Source organism: Mustela nivalis (genome assembly GCF_964662115.1).
Source record: "Mustela nivalis genome assembly, chromosome: 9".
NCBI lineage: Eukaryota > Metazoa > Chordata > Mammalia > Carnivora > Mustelidae > Mustela > Mustela nivalis.
This window is the reverse complement of record NC_139028.1, coordinates 118069118-118083234: the sequence shown is the minus strand read 5'-3', so window position 1 is coordinate 118083234 and position 14117 is coordinate 118069118. Positions and strand designations below refer to the sequence as shown.

At 62.8% G+C, this 14117-nt stretch overlaps 1 protein-coding gene and 1 long non-coding RNA gene across 7 annotated transcripts in view; both read left to right on the top strand.

Annotated features, from left to right (window-relative positions):
• KCNQ1 (potassium voltage-gated channel subfamily Q member 1) overlaps nucleotides 1–14117 on the top strand; it is a 307094-nt gene that overhangs the window by 176663 nt on the left and 116314 nt on the right. The gene's annotated exons all lie outside the window — the stretch shown is intronic.
• LOC309873516 lies at nucleotides 6264–10770 on the top strand. The gene is made up of 2 exons (XR_014316398.1): nucleotides 6264–6696; nucleotides 10062–10770. It is a non-coding gene; the product is annotated as an uncharacterized lncRNA (long non-coding RNA).

Genomic DNA, 14117 nt, shown 5'->3' with positions numbered 1-14117 from the left:
TCTTTCCAATAGCTGACCTCTCTAGTCTTTACTCATGAACGTCAGCTGTTCCCCAACTTTTTTGTTTGGATTCTGTTTATTATCCAAGGCCTTTGAGCATGGCATAAAAAGCCATTGAAAGCCAGTCTGCTTAAAATGGTGGTCCCCCTTCCAAAAGAGTGACAGTGTTGACTGAGATTTCACCTTGAAAACTGATTTTTTTTTTTAATTGTGAAAATGGAGTTGATCTGCTCTGAACAAAATTGGGTTTCTAGTTGTGTGGTTGGGTGGGGGCACATCTCCTGGGCATCCAGGTTCCTTTGTTTGTGTTTCCTGGTGGCTGTGCCCCACTGAGCCCTCCAGCCTCCGAGCCGGAGATCCTACACATGTGGGTTTTCTCCCAACAGACAGCCTCGTGGTGAAACTCCACGGACATGGCATCTTGAACACCCGTGGGACTGTGGGACCGTCTTCTTGGGGCCATGCTTCGAGCCAGGCCGAGGAGCCTGCCACAGCGGTCAGAGAGGATGGTTCGGAGTCACGTGCAGGCCAGTCCTCAGCCCTCACCCCCTCGCCGCACATGGGGCGCCGTCAATCAGCGAGTGCCGCCCGAGGGCCCCTGTGCACCTGTTGTGTGCCCACACAGCCCCCCTCCCCTGCTCTAGTCCTTTGGGGGAGACACAGAGGAAAACATTCTGAGACTGAGAGGGGTTTGTTGTCTCGTCGGGAGACAAGAGACACGTGGGAATTGGCTGGAGAAGCATGTGAGGCTGGGCGGACCCCAGGCTGGCCTGGGGCATACCGGGGGGCTGCCAGGAGTGCTGGCGGGGGTGGGGGACAGGCGGCTGGAGCTGGCTTTGGCACATCAGAATTCAGGAGGGGGTGGTGGGCTCGGCTAGCTTCCGCCTGAGTGGGGCTGGGGTCCCTGGTGAGCTCAGGCCAGCCTGGGGCCTCTCCAGTCCTGGAAACCCCGGGATGTGGCTCGGGACTGCAGGGCGGGAGCAGGGCACAGAGCCCAGGCACCTGGTGGCCTCCACCCCAGCTTCCCGTGTGACAGAGGGCATCTGGCTTGTCTCAGCTATGCGTGGCAGGGCTGACCTAACGCTCCTTGCACTCCCTCCAGTACTGACGCTCGGGGTTCAGAAGGTCCCCTCACAGGCCTCTGCCCCAAGTGCACGCACGCACACACGCACACACGCACACACAGCTGAAGAGAATTAGGCTCAAAACGTCCACTCGGCTTTTCTCTTGATTCCGAGGTATTTAGAATGGGGGTGGGGGATTAGGAGAGGAAGTCGCTGAGCTAATTCTCCTGCGTTGGCCAACACAGAAGTGCAGATGGGGCCCAGAGCCCCGGGTGTCCCAGCGGGGGTGGGGTAGGGGGGACAGCAGCCCTCCTCCCACAGGGCAAGGCAGGAGGGAAGGACTGGGTGGGAGCCCCTCACCCGAGTGAGGGGACATTGCAGGCCCTGGCCGGGCTCTCGTCTGGGCCGTGGTTCGCCCCCCCTGCTCTCACCACCACTCCCACCCCCGGAGTCGAAGGGCGGAACCGTCTTCAGACTCAGCCAGGTTCCCAGAGAGCTGCTTTCCGCTGAAGCAGAGAGGCCCAGGGCCACGTGGCCGCCTCGGCACCCTCTTCCCAGGAAAGGTCCTTGCCCTGAGCTGCTCTCGGAAGTGGACTGGAACGTGGAGGGGGCTGAGGGCCCCCGGGCACCCCTGAGTGACCGGTGCAGTTGCCGAGGCGCCTGCTGCTCGGGTCAGCCCATGCATGGGACCACTGGTGTCCACGTCCCCAGAGCCAGTGGCCCCTCCACACCGGCACACACACTTGCATGTACACCACCGCGCTGTCCTGGGTGAGGTCTCCGGGACCCTCGTGGCCATCCAGCAGCTTCTTTGCTGGTTGCAAGTCTCTGCAGGCCCCGCTTCCCATGTCCCCATTCCAGAGCTCCTCCTGCTGTGGCCTCTGTGTGCCTCGGGCCCCTGCCGAGGGCTCTGGGCATGCCGGCCCATGGATGGCGCCCCGCTCTCACTCAGCCCTGACCCCGGTACCCCACCTTCCTCCCCCCACAGATCTACCCCGCACCCACGGGCGGCACGCCCTCCCCGCTGCGCTCAGAGCTCTCGTCGGCTGCTCTCCCTGCCCTGTGCTCCCCACGTTGGAGCGGCTCACCCCCAGTGAGGAGGGGCAGACTCCGGGCCGCACTGGGCTTTGCCGGCCATGGCGGAGAGGAAGTGCCAGGGAGTGTCTCTGGGAGCTTTGGGGAGAGTGGTGGCGAGGGCGTCCCTAAGGGAGAAGGGATTCACTCCAGCTGCTGAATGGACAGAGCATGGGGGAGCGGAGGTGGCAATGGGGAAGCAAGGAGGTCTTGCCCGTAGAGAGAACTGCCGCCACCCTGTGAGGGAGGCAGGAGGGCTGGAGGACGTGCCGCCACGGAGGGGCTAGAGGCCACCAGGCGGGGTTCCCACAGGAGGTGGCTTTGGCGGGACCCTGGGGCTGAGGGCACGGAGGGCTTCAGGTGGCCTAGGAGGGTGTGGAAGGAAGCTGAAGAGTCGGGGTAGGGGACAGGATCTTAGGAAACCTACATCGGAGGTCCGTGCCCGCCCTCTGTCGCGCTATGGTACCAGCACCACGCTACGGGCCACGGTCACCCCTCTGGCGTGGCTTATCCCGGTGCCTTTCCTCAGCTTAACTTCCCAGCATCCAGGGCGGGACACAAGGCTCTGAGTGTTGCATGTGACCAACGTGGGTCCTGTTTCCCCTGGTCCCAGTTCCATGACAAGCTTGGGCCCCCACAGGACCGCGTCTCCCAGAGCAGCACAGCAGGATGGATTGTGGAGCAGGACCGTTAGCCCATCACGCTGTGTCAGCCCTGGCTGTCCCTACCAGCAGATTTGCTCTCCTGCCCTGGGGTCAGCAGGAACGCGACGCCCAGCGGGTGGGGGTCGTGGGCCCGGGCGCTCCTGGTGAGCTGCGGCGTGGGATGCGGGCCGCTTCCCATCGAGAGGACAGCTGTGCCGTGTGTGTGTGTGTTTCGGCCTTGTACAGCCAAGCCGTGATTAGCTGACCCCAATTCTCCCAGAGCCCCCGCTTCGATGCGGGTTAACTCAGCAGCTGTCTCTGAGCACCTGCTTGGGGCCTGGTTGGGTGCCAGGCATGGGGGGTGGGAAAGCGGAGGGAGCCGGGCCCTGCCAGACCCATTGCCCGGAGAGTCTCTTCTACCATCACCTTCCAGAGGCAATTCCTTCCCTCCGCGCAGCGCCCCAGGGCCGGCCTGTGCCCCACTTCCTGCACAGGCCGGCCCTTGGCACAGACGCCCCTCAGCTACAACCTCCCCAGCTCTCGGGGCGGGATGCGTCCAGGCCTTGGAGGACGTTGGCATCGCCGGCTCCTCTCAGAAAGAATTCCCATTATTTCCGAGGTTCTGGGAAAAGCGTCGACAGGAAGCCCAGTCTCCAGTGCCCTGACGGTGGTTGTAGGTTGCTTTTTAATGTCAAAGGACCTTCCCCGACAGTTGGGTGAGAGCAGATCCTTGCGGAGAACCCGTCTGTCCTTGGCTCTCTGCCTGGAGAGGGCAGGGCTACTCAGGGGGGCCACCAGGCCTCGGGGGAACGGGGGGGCATGAGCGAGCTGGCCGGCCGCGAGAGGCCGTGGGGGAGCGAGGGAGGAGGCTCTCGTTGAGCCCAGGGGTTCGGAGGATGGCTGTGACCCGGACAAAGGAGACAAGAAAGAGGGGAAAGGGGCTCTGGGGTGCCCACCTGTCTGGGGTACCGTGTGGCCGTGCGGTTTTCAGGTCTGTCCGTGAGGCCTCTGAGACACCTTCCTTCATAAGACGGAGCTTAATTCCCTCTCCTCGATTTTTTTTTTTCGGACTTAGTCATTTGCTTCTGATAAACAGGCCATGGGGACAATGTCCGAGACCACCTCCCAAAACGGGGACATAAGAGGCATCGGAGCTGCCTCCTTGCTCTCCGGCTGGGATCCCTCCTCGGGGGACACGGGCCACCATGTTGGGAGGACACCCAAGCAGCAGTGGTGAGGGACAGCGGACTCCCACCCTCGGCCTCACGGGCCCGCCAGCATGGCGGGGGACCCTCCGTTCCCGGTCAAGCCATCCAGTGACCACAGTCCTGGCCGACATCCCAAGGGCCCCTGAGCCAGACCCACCCCCAGAAACCACGTGAGACAATAAACATCCATTGCCTGAAACTGTGACGTGGTCGGGCCATCTGTTACGCGGCAACAGCTACCTGACTTGGCCGCCCGGGCTGGGTTCAATCTGGCCCCTGACAGGGTAGCCAAGAGAGCTGGGCCCGCCTGTCCACTCTTACCAGTGGGCGGTGGCATCTGGGCACAGGGGAGAGAGCTCTGTGCACAAGCCTTGTTTCTGCTTTCCCGGGATTTGAATTCCGCCCTCCAGGCCGGCAGCCGCTCACCTGGGGTGCCTGTGAGAGGAGTGTTTGCTATTCGGGAGGTGGTCTCTGGGCAGCAGGGAGGCTTTGGGGTTTGAGCTGGGGAGGGGGGCCGGAATCTGTGACAGTGAGAGAGGCTAGTAGCTAGAACGTGAGGCGGCACCTGTAACAGATGACTCCCGTCTTCCCCTGAGAACACGCAAGTCCAGTTCGCCAGCACGTGGGCAGGACGGAGGGTGCTCGCTGCCTGCCTCTCCTGAGGCTGGTGACCGGCTACCCTACACCACCAGGTAGCCTCCAGGGTGCCCGGATGGGGGGCTCCGTCGCCAGGGTGCCTTTTCGTCTGTCTCTGAGCAGGTCCCCACTGGCCTGTTGCCCAGCCCACCTCAAAGGGCACACACCTGAGGCTGGCGGGCACCCTCACGGTAGTGGTGACTCTCCCTTCCCGCCTCCTTTCTAGCACCCCGCCCTCAGGGGCCGGCAGTGGCCAGCCCATTCCTCTTCCTCAGGGACCCGCGGCCTGTGGGCCCATGGACTGACCTCGACCATCTCCATGCAGGCCTCCTCCACGACGAGGGCCCCGGAGAGGGGGCTCGGCAGCCAGCTCTGTCTGGGTTCGTTTTTTGTGCCCCGGCTCGTGGATGACCACCACCCCCACCGTTAGCCATATGACAGGAACAGGCCCGTCAGGGTGATGGCAGGAGGCCCTGTGTGGGTGGACAGTAGCCCCGGGGACATGGGGGCAGGGGGAAGCCTGGCCTGTTTTTAGTTAAGCGACAGTGCACAGGGACCCCTGTGTCACACCCAGTCCAAGCAAGGACTTTGTGACCGTGACGCCTTCAGTCCTGGCAGCAACCTGCCGTGGTGATGGGGACCCCAGGGTGGGGAAGGGCCAGGGACAAGTAGCAGATATGAATGCTGGGCTCTCCTCTGGGCCCCTTAGGACCGGCTCTGTCTGTCCGTCCTTCCCTCTCTGCCATGTGGCTTCTAGGCCTCTCAACCTGCTCGGGACGCACCGTCGCGGACACGGTGCTCATGGGGCGTGAGGGCGGGCGCGCCTTTGCCCCCATCCCTGGGTGCCGACCCGCATGCGCCGCCCCATCTTTCCTGCAGTAACTCTCGGTGCCCAGTGTGGGAGGGGCCGCCCCTCAGCCAGCTCCCCCACAGGTGCCAGGCCCCCTGCCTCCCGAGACTCCCCCAGCAGAAACCCTTGCTCATTGACTGTTCCATTTGGACACAGTGCTTTTTCACGGAACTGAGGGTGACCTCAGAGTGTCTCCTTGGCAGGGAGAGGGCCGCTCCCGGGCCCGGGCTCACCCACCAGCCACAAATCAGACTGGCCTTGAACTTGTTCTCAGCAGAATCTCTTCCTTCCTGGGGTCTGCAGCCCACCCCCTGCACCCCAGCGTGGCCAAGCTGAACTAGGCAAGGCAGTGAACCTGAGTTTCATTTGGGTGAGGGGTCCTGACCAGCATTTCTGATCTACCCTTACTCCTCCCCAAATTCCTGTGGAGGGCGGGGTGGTGGGACATGGGGTCAGCATTGGCCCAGCTGGTGTCTCCCAAGGGCATCTGTTGGGAGACACCAGGCGGCCAGCAGCCTGGAGGCTCAGCCCTCGGCCTCGGTCTACGTGCAGGAGGTGAGGGCTTTGTGCGGCTGAGCTCCAAGGAGACTGGGGGGTTTGGTCTCAGATGGGGGCTCAGTCTCCCGCACCCTGTTCCTTCCCCGGGTCCACGGCTGGGGCCGGAGTCCTCGGGACACGTCGATGGCTGCCAACAGTTTGCAGATGTGACATGTTCAGAGCCTGGCATCGGGGGCGGCTCCAGCCCTGGAGAACGTGGCTGGAGTTACATCCACACCAAAGCGCCCCGTCACCTTTCTCTGCTGGGAGTGTAATCTTTTTTTGGAAGCCTTGCTGGAAAATCTGAATCTTGTGAGCCATCAGCTGTTTATAATCAGAGAAGCATATGTTTAAAAGAGCGGAGGGGCCTTATAAACTCCGTGTGCAAATTACCTTTGGGGCTGCCTACCCCGCCGCCCCCCCCCCACGGCTGCCATCCCCAGTGAGGGGCTCGGCGCACAGCACAGAGTGAGCGGTGACCCCGCGGTGGCATGGGGTCTGTTTAACTTTAGTCACGTCGGCTTGGCCCCGGAGCGTGGGAGCCTCCATCTCGGCAGCATGGCTTCCAGACCCCCCCGCCCCCGCCCTCCCCCCAACCCCAGCTGCACAGGACTCCTGCTCTGCCTGTTCCCGGGCCTTCACCATGAGAAATGTCCAACCTGGGGGCCGTGCAGCAGGCCATGGTAGGAGCTCGGCCCTCCGGGCCAGCGGGGGCCTCCCAGGCCCCCACACTGCGGGGCTGCTCAGAGTCGGCGGAGGGGGAGGGTGTGGGGGGGCCGCTGGGGGGCCTGCTGGCTTGTTTGTCTGGTGTTTTTCATTTTCGTTTCTGCACTAGCTGTGTTCGCTCTCCCTCGCTCGCCATACAACTCATCCATTGAAAGTGCGGTTGGATGGTTTCTCGGATGTTCAGATCTGGGCAGCCGTCTGCGCTGGACGGTTCCGGAGCTTCTTCGGCACCCCTAAAAGAAACCCCGTCCCCAGTAGCAATGGCTCCCCACCCCCATCCCCACCCCGCCATGCCCCAAGCCCAGGCAGCCACAGATCTGTCTTCTATCTGTCTGGATCTGCCAGTTCCCCACGCTTTGCAGCGAATCGGACGCCACGCAGTCTGTTGCGACGGCATCATTGGGTCTCACGACGTCCTCCAGTCCTTTTATAGGCCGCAGGTGATAAAGGAGATGCTTCGCTGCCTCTCACGGCCGGCCAGTACGCTGTGGGGTGGCTGGAGCCCGCTTCGTGGGCCCTCGCGTCCGTGGATGCGTATCCGGGCTGGTTCCGCTTTTCAGCTGTTACGGGGAATGGCACTGGGACCGTGAGGTGCAAGGCTTTCGTGAACATGAACTCTCACTTTTCCTGGGTCTGCCCCATGTCGCAGAATTGGTGGGTTCTACGGGAGTTTGACTTGGAAGCGCGTAAGGGACTGCCCGGCGACTTCCCACCGTGGCTCCGCCCTCTTGCCGTCTGGCTCACATCCCAGGAAGGCTCCGAACCGCCCCCACCGCTCCCGCCCGCCTTGCCAACACCTGTGACGGTGGGTCAGGTTCACGCTGGGCATCTAGCGGGTGTGAAGCAGCATCTCATGAAGTTGACGGGTGGTTCCCCGATGGCCAGCGACACTGAGCACCTTTTCCTGTGCTCCTTGGCCACATGTATCTCTTCATGAAATGTCTACATAGATCCTTCCCCCGATTTTTATTGATCCCTTTACTATTGGGTAACTAGAGTTCGTGATGTATTCTAGGCACAAGCTCCTTATCACATATATTTCCCCCATTTTGTGGGTTGTCTTTTTACTTTGACTCACGATGATTTCTGGCTTGGATGAAGTCCAGCCTACAAATTTCTTCTCTGGAGGCTCGTGGTGTTAGTGTCGTAACCAAGCGGCCATGTGCAGATCCAAGGTCACCAGAATTTATTTCTGCTTTCTTCTGAGAGCTGTAGTTTTAGCCTTTACCTCTGAGTTTGTGATCGAGGCAAGTTTGCCTCTGTGGAGGGTGCGAAGTAGGACCGTGGCTCACCCCGTGGCAGCCAGATCTAGCTGTCCAGCACCGTGTGTTGGGGAGGCTGTTTTCTCCGCCATCGAATGACCTTGACACCATGTAGCCACCACTGGCATAAGCGGGGTGTTTCCTCCTGAGCCTGCTCTGTCCCACTCATCTGTATGTCTGTCCTTAGGCCACTACCGTACTGTCTTGGTCACGTAGCTCTGTAGGTGGGCTTTGAAGTCAGGAAGCGTGAGTCCCGCAGTCTCCACAGGTGAGCGGCTCGCCGCCTGCGCCTGTCCCCTCAGCTGGGGTGGGGCCAAACCTCGTGAACCGGATTGTTCCTCCTTTGTCAAGACCGACTGACAGTTCTGGGTCCCTCGAGTTTTCCCACGAACTCTAGGATCGGCTTGTGAGCTTCTACAGAGAGACCCGGTGGGATTCTGAGAGGGGTGACAAGCCCCGTAGATGATCCTGGGGACTGTCGGTATCTCAACCACATGAAGCCTTCCAGTCCATGAACATGGGACATCTTTCCTTTCTCTTTACATCATCTTTTGTTGATGCTGCGGGTCCTGCGGGAGTTTGACTTGGAAGCGCGTAAGGGACTGCCCGGCGACTTCCCACCGTGGCTCCGCCCTCTTGCCGTCCCGCTCACATCCCAGGAAGGCTCCGAAGTGACCAGTGCAGCAGTGACCAGCTGCTGTCCCCCCTTCCCACCCACGGCTCTGGCCAGCCCCCACACTCCTACTCCCCAAAGCTCCCACGCGGCTTCCGGCCCTGAGTCCCTTCCCTGGGCTCCAGCGATACTCCGTGGCCCCAGCTCTGTGCTGGGCACAATGTGTTTCTCAGGCCAGAGTCTCTTCACACCCTTGTCTGGGGCACCTACTGCCCTCCCCGCTCTTGGAGCGTCCCCGTGTCCCAGGCGGTTCCCCAGTTGTCCCCCACACTCCCCACACCCAGGAGCTCTCTTCTTCCTATGCCTCGGTCATCTCTCCCCCAGTGAGAGGGCCACCTCCAGACTGTGGCTCCCAGAGGCCCGGGGGTCTCTACCATCCCACCTGCTCTGCCCCCTGAGACTAGGCACGGGGCGTGGGAATCCCCAGAAGGTCTGCAGGAGTAACTAAACGGTTTCCAGGACAAGATCTCCCCAGCACCATCCCTCGTCCTGATGCAGAGACGGTCCTTAATCCCGAGGGAGGCATCTTAGGGCCTCAACACCAGGAAAAGAGGACTTTGGCAACTTACAAAAGGAACTTGATTTTTCAAATTTCCTTTCAACTCAAAGCTCTCAAATCTGGTCTAGAGCGACCCTAGAGAGGAGGGTCCTGGGGTTGCTACTCAGGAGGGCGCCTTGGAGGGGAGGCAGAACTGGCTTGTGGTAGCGTGGCTAAGGCTGTTAAGGCTCACCCGCGTCTAGCCCTTGTTCAGGCTTGATCAAGCTGTTTAGACCAAACTGGGTCACAGACAGCTGGGATCCGCCAGCCTCAGAGGATCCCCTCTGAGAAATGAGAGACATACTCCCAGTCTTCCCCGCCACCCAAAAGCCAGGGAGGAGGCCAGCTCCTTGGAGGCAGTGGCTTGTGTCCTTTGGGAACCTGGGGAGGGCCGTGGTGCCTAGGGAGGGACCAGCGTCGTCTGGTTCAAGCCATGAGTACTCCTGCTTCTCCTTGATCGTCCATGGGTTCTGCATTCTGAGCACCTCTGTGAGCCAGTCCCTCTGCTGGGTGTGGCAGGCGGGGCGCTGGTGCTCCCTGACCACAGGGTGGCCTGGCTTCAGGGATGTCACCACAGGCCGGCTGGGGCCCCAGCCAGAATTGGGATAGCAGCACCCCAAAGTAGTGGGGGGACCTCAGAGTAGGCCTCCAGGAGTCATAGGGAGGTGTTTTCGGGCAGAGAAGAGGGCTCCCTGCCCGGCTGCCTCCCCCAGGGCTCCAGGCCTACGGGTCAGCCCACAGGTCAGCCCACAGCCCCCTGCCCCAGCACCCACAGGCTCTCACCCCACCTCCTAAGATGGGGGTACATCGAGGAGCTCTGAGGGCTTTTGCTCCTCTTGGCATGTGCAGATGGTGTGGAAGGAGGCCCGCGGTGGCGTCGGCCCCTCCCGGCTCCCCGCCGTGACCACCCGGGCCCGAGGCCTTCTTCACCCTTCAGCAGCCGTCCCCTGTGGCCCGGACCCCAGAGGGACGGAGCTCCCCAGGGCTTCTCCGCAGGGGACTCGCTTGCAACCTCCTGGCACGTGTGGGGCATGTGCACTCCTTGTCCCTTGGAGAGCCTCCGGCTGGACGTGGAGAGGAGGCTATGGGAACGTGGGAGGACCCCCTCTGCCACCCCGTGAGGCTCTTGTCAGCGTGAGGTCAGCTCCCTCGGAAACCCCTGGTTGTCAGTGGGGTCGGGCTGGGGGATCCGGGAGGGGATGAGGAGTCCGAGGCCCTACCTGTGCGGTCCCAGGAACGGGGGGCAGCCGAGACCACCCCCCTCCCCGCACTAGGAGCCACATCATAGAGCTTTGGCATTTGGGGATTTCACTTTAGGGAGGGATGAATGAGCGTCTGAAATCCGAGAGTCACCAGGACCCTGCCTGAGACGTGGCTTCCGTGGATAGAGCGTGGGGAGCCCCCATTCCTCCCGGCGCCCGGGGCCAGCCGGACCTGCATTCTGCTCCTCCTCCCGCCTTCTGGAAGTGCTCCCTGAATCACATTGTTTGCTGCGCTCCGGCGGGCCCTTCTGGGCTCTTCCTCTGCTGAGTGCCATAAAAACGCTGCAGTCACCTTTTCCGCTGTGGTTTTTATTGTTTTATTTTATTATTCCAGCTATATTAAGTTGGGAAGAGCTACAGAAATGGTTTTTTCTCCCCCAGATTCCAGAACAAGTCGTAGCCATCGTAGATTTTAACTAATTCCCACCACCACCACCACCACCGCACATACACGCCTATGTGTCCTCCGCACGGTCCTCCTGGCTGTCTGTGGGCGTGTCAAGGAGGGAGCTGGAACAGGTCTCTGGTTCCCCTGCTCCCAGCCAGCGCGAGAAAAAAGTGAGCTCCCATCCTGGGTCAGCCCTGTTTCTGTAGGCCGTGGCCACAGGCGCTGCTGGCCCCTGGCTGGGCTCGGCTGCCGTGGAAGCCAAGTGCAGGGTGAAGCCTGGGGAGGAGTCTGGGTTCTCTTGGCTGCCGGTAAGATTATCCATTAAATCCATATTCCCCACTGTAGAGTTCACGTATTCAGAGAATACCCCGTACTCTGGCTGTCTTACGTTTCTGCAGTATTGCTTCCAGATGGGCAAACACCCACTCAGAGCCCAGCCCTCGCAGATGCTAAGGCCCCAGTGCCGCTCACCACCGCGCCTTTGTTCTGTCCCTGATCACTTGGGGGTGGGGGTGCCAGGCCCGAGGTCCTAGGCTAGAGCCTCTGAAGAGACTCGGGTAACACAGCCTTCGCCATGGGCCGCGGAGACCTCGGCCTGTAGGGCCACGGCCCGGCCCGGCCCCACCGAGCCCCGGCCCGGCCCCACCCATGCCGGGGCTGCAGGAGGCCTTCTGTCCCGCCCGTGCCACGGGGGTACATCAGGCAGGAGCCTGCTGGCGTTCTGCACCTGACTGGGTTGTGGAAGCCTCGTCGCCCTTGCAGCCCACCCCCCACAGGCAGCCCGAGCACCAGGGCCAGCCCCCAGGTGCCCTGCCCAGCCCCCGAGAGGCCCCTGCTGGGCCGTGGATGCTAGGCTCCCCCCCGCCCCCGTGGCCCCTCTGGTAAGCTCTGGGAGCCGGGGCCGTTCTGCGATCAGTGGAGATGAAGGCCGGCTCTGTGCTGTTCCTGCTCATGTCAGGGTCCCTGGCCAGGCGCCGGGTTCTGACCCCATGAGGGCTCTGTGTGGCTGGAAGGGCTTCAGCAGGGCAAGGGGCAGGCAGACGGGTGGGGGCTGAGGCGTCAGCCACGGACGGCTCCACAGAGACAGATTCTTGGAGGGGGAGACAGTGCGGGCGGACACAACGTGGCCAAGCGTGGTTGGTGAGAGAACAGGCAGAGGCAGCAGGCTCGGGGCCCGCGCAGCACGGGGCGGGGGCCCAAGGCCTGGGCAGGGTCCGCGGCAGAGGGCCTCGAAGGCCCGCGAAGGAGCCCCATCGTCGTCGTTCCAACAGCAGCGTTCCCTTCTTGAGTGAGAAAACAGTGCAGACCGATGTGCCTTTCTTTCCCTCAGAAGTCCGGGCCCCAGGCTCGGGTGCCCACACACACGTGTCCTTCCGCTTGCCCGAGTCTTGCCCGGAGCCCGGGCCTGTGTTGCACACACAGCCGTGAGGCGTGGCAGCCCCGACGTGCGCCCGTGGTTGGTACAGGTGAGAGGTACCGGGAGGGACAGGCCGACGGTGACACCGGGCAGCTGGTGACCTTCCTGCACTCACGGGTACCGCTGGGAAGCTCTTGGCAAGGGCGCTCTGCGGCACCAGGCCCAACTGACACAGAGAGGTTAGAGAGCTCAAGGGAGCCCGAAGCCGACAGGCCTTCTCCCAGAGGAGCCAGGGACCCGGGCAGGGCTGGGCCGGCTGTGTCTGTCGGCCAGGGCGGACCGGCCTGCGGAGGTCAGACTCCCGTCCATCAGCCACCTTGTCTGTCTTGGTGGCCGAGCCCCTGTCCCTTGCTGCAATCGCGAGGGAGGATATGTCCATGCGGGGCCGGGCTGGGGTGGGTCTCCTGCTAGGGAGGGAAGCCGGGGGCCCCTGGACGTCCTTAGACATGCCGCTGCTCATCAGGGGTCCCCCTGGAGGGACGCGGCGAGCTGGCCCCGACCGCAGCGGAGTGAGGCAGGCCGGCAGTCAATGGTCGGCTCCTGAGGCCGTTCCCCGGTCTTGATGTCGGAGGAGTCCATGAACCCGGACCAGCCAGCGTGGCAGAGGACCTCGCTAAGTCACAAACATCCCCGAATGCAGGCTCGCTTTCCTGTCGCTCGAGCCACGTGGGCTGGCGGGGTGCGTGCACACGGGGGTTCCGGCCACTGTGCCAGCAGGAACAGCGAGCCCGGGGGCATGAGCGGAGGGACTTGGGGGAACTCGTGACGTCACAGTCTATGCAGGGGGGACCTGGAGATCAGGACTGAAACTGGCTTTCCAGAGGGGCTCTGCTCCCGAGGCTGAGCTGGCCCGTGGCCCCCAACCACCCCGACCCACGCGGCTCACTGTGGGGATCCCCGAGTGTACACCCTGCCACTTCACCCACAGGCCTGACGTGGAGTGTCCCCGGGGGGGGTCAGCCTGGGGAGCGTGAGCCCTCCTGTGCCCGGCTGTGGGGAAGCGTCCAAGAGACTCGCTCCCGCTCCTGTTCCCGTGAGAGGCTGGTCCTGTGAGCGTGGAGACTCGCATGTCCTGGGGGTCGTATTGTTCCTGACTAGCCCCGTGGCCTCTGCCCTCCCTGGCACCTTCTCACGGCCCCGCAGGTGTGGAGACTCCAGCACCGGCTGGGAAAGTTAATGGTCAGCCTGAGTCCCCGCCCCACACCGGCAGTCTTGCTGGCTGGTGACGCAGCCCCACTGGGAACCAAGCAGCCCTGGGGGCTCAGAGGGTGGGGGAGGGGGTGGGGGACATGCGGGGGGGGGGGCTGGCAGGACGGACAGGGGAGTGAGGGGGACTCGGAGGGTGGAGAGGGGGAGTGAGGGGGGCCTGGAGGAGGGGTGGGGGAGGGGTTAGGAGGCAGGAGGGGTCCTACAGAGCGCCCCTCTCTTCCCACTCACCCCCTCCGGTAGGCAAACCCTCACCCTGCAGGGGCCACTCCCAGCATTGTCCCTCAGACCCGGGGGCTCAGGTGGGCCCCTCAGCAGCATTCAAGGCTGTGCAGGAGGAGGGGGCTTCGGAGAGCCTGGCAGCTGGGCTCCAGCTCCCACTTGACTCTACTCTGTTTCTCCAAAACACTCAGTATTCAAAAGCCAGCAGAAAGGAGACTCTGCCGGGGCCACGGTGGAGTTCTGCCCTCCCTCCAGGCTTTCCGGCCCTTTCCCCGGCCTTCTCAAGAGCCATTACCTGTGCCGGGCCCCACCGGCCTCCACCGGCCCCCACTGGGCCCCACCGGCCCCCGCCGGGCCCCACAGCCCCACTGGGCCCCACCGCCTGGGCTAGAGGCGGCTGGGGCTGGGGG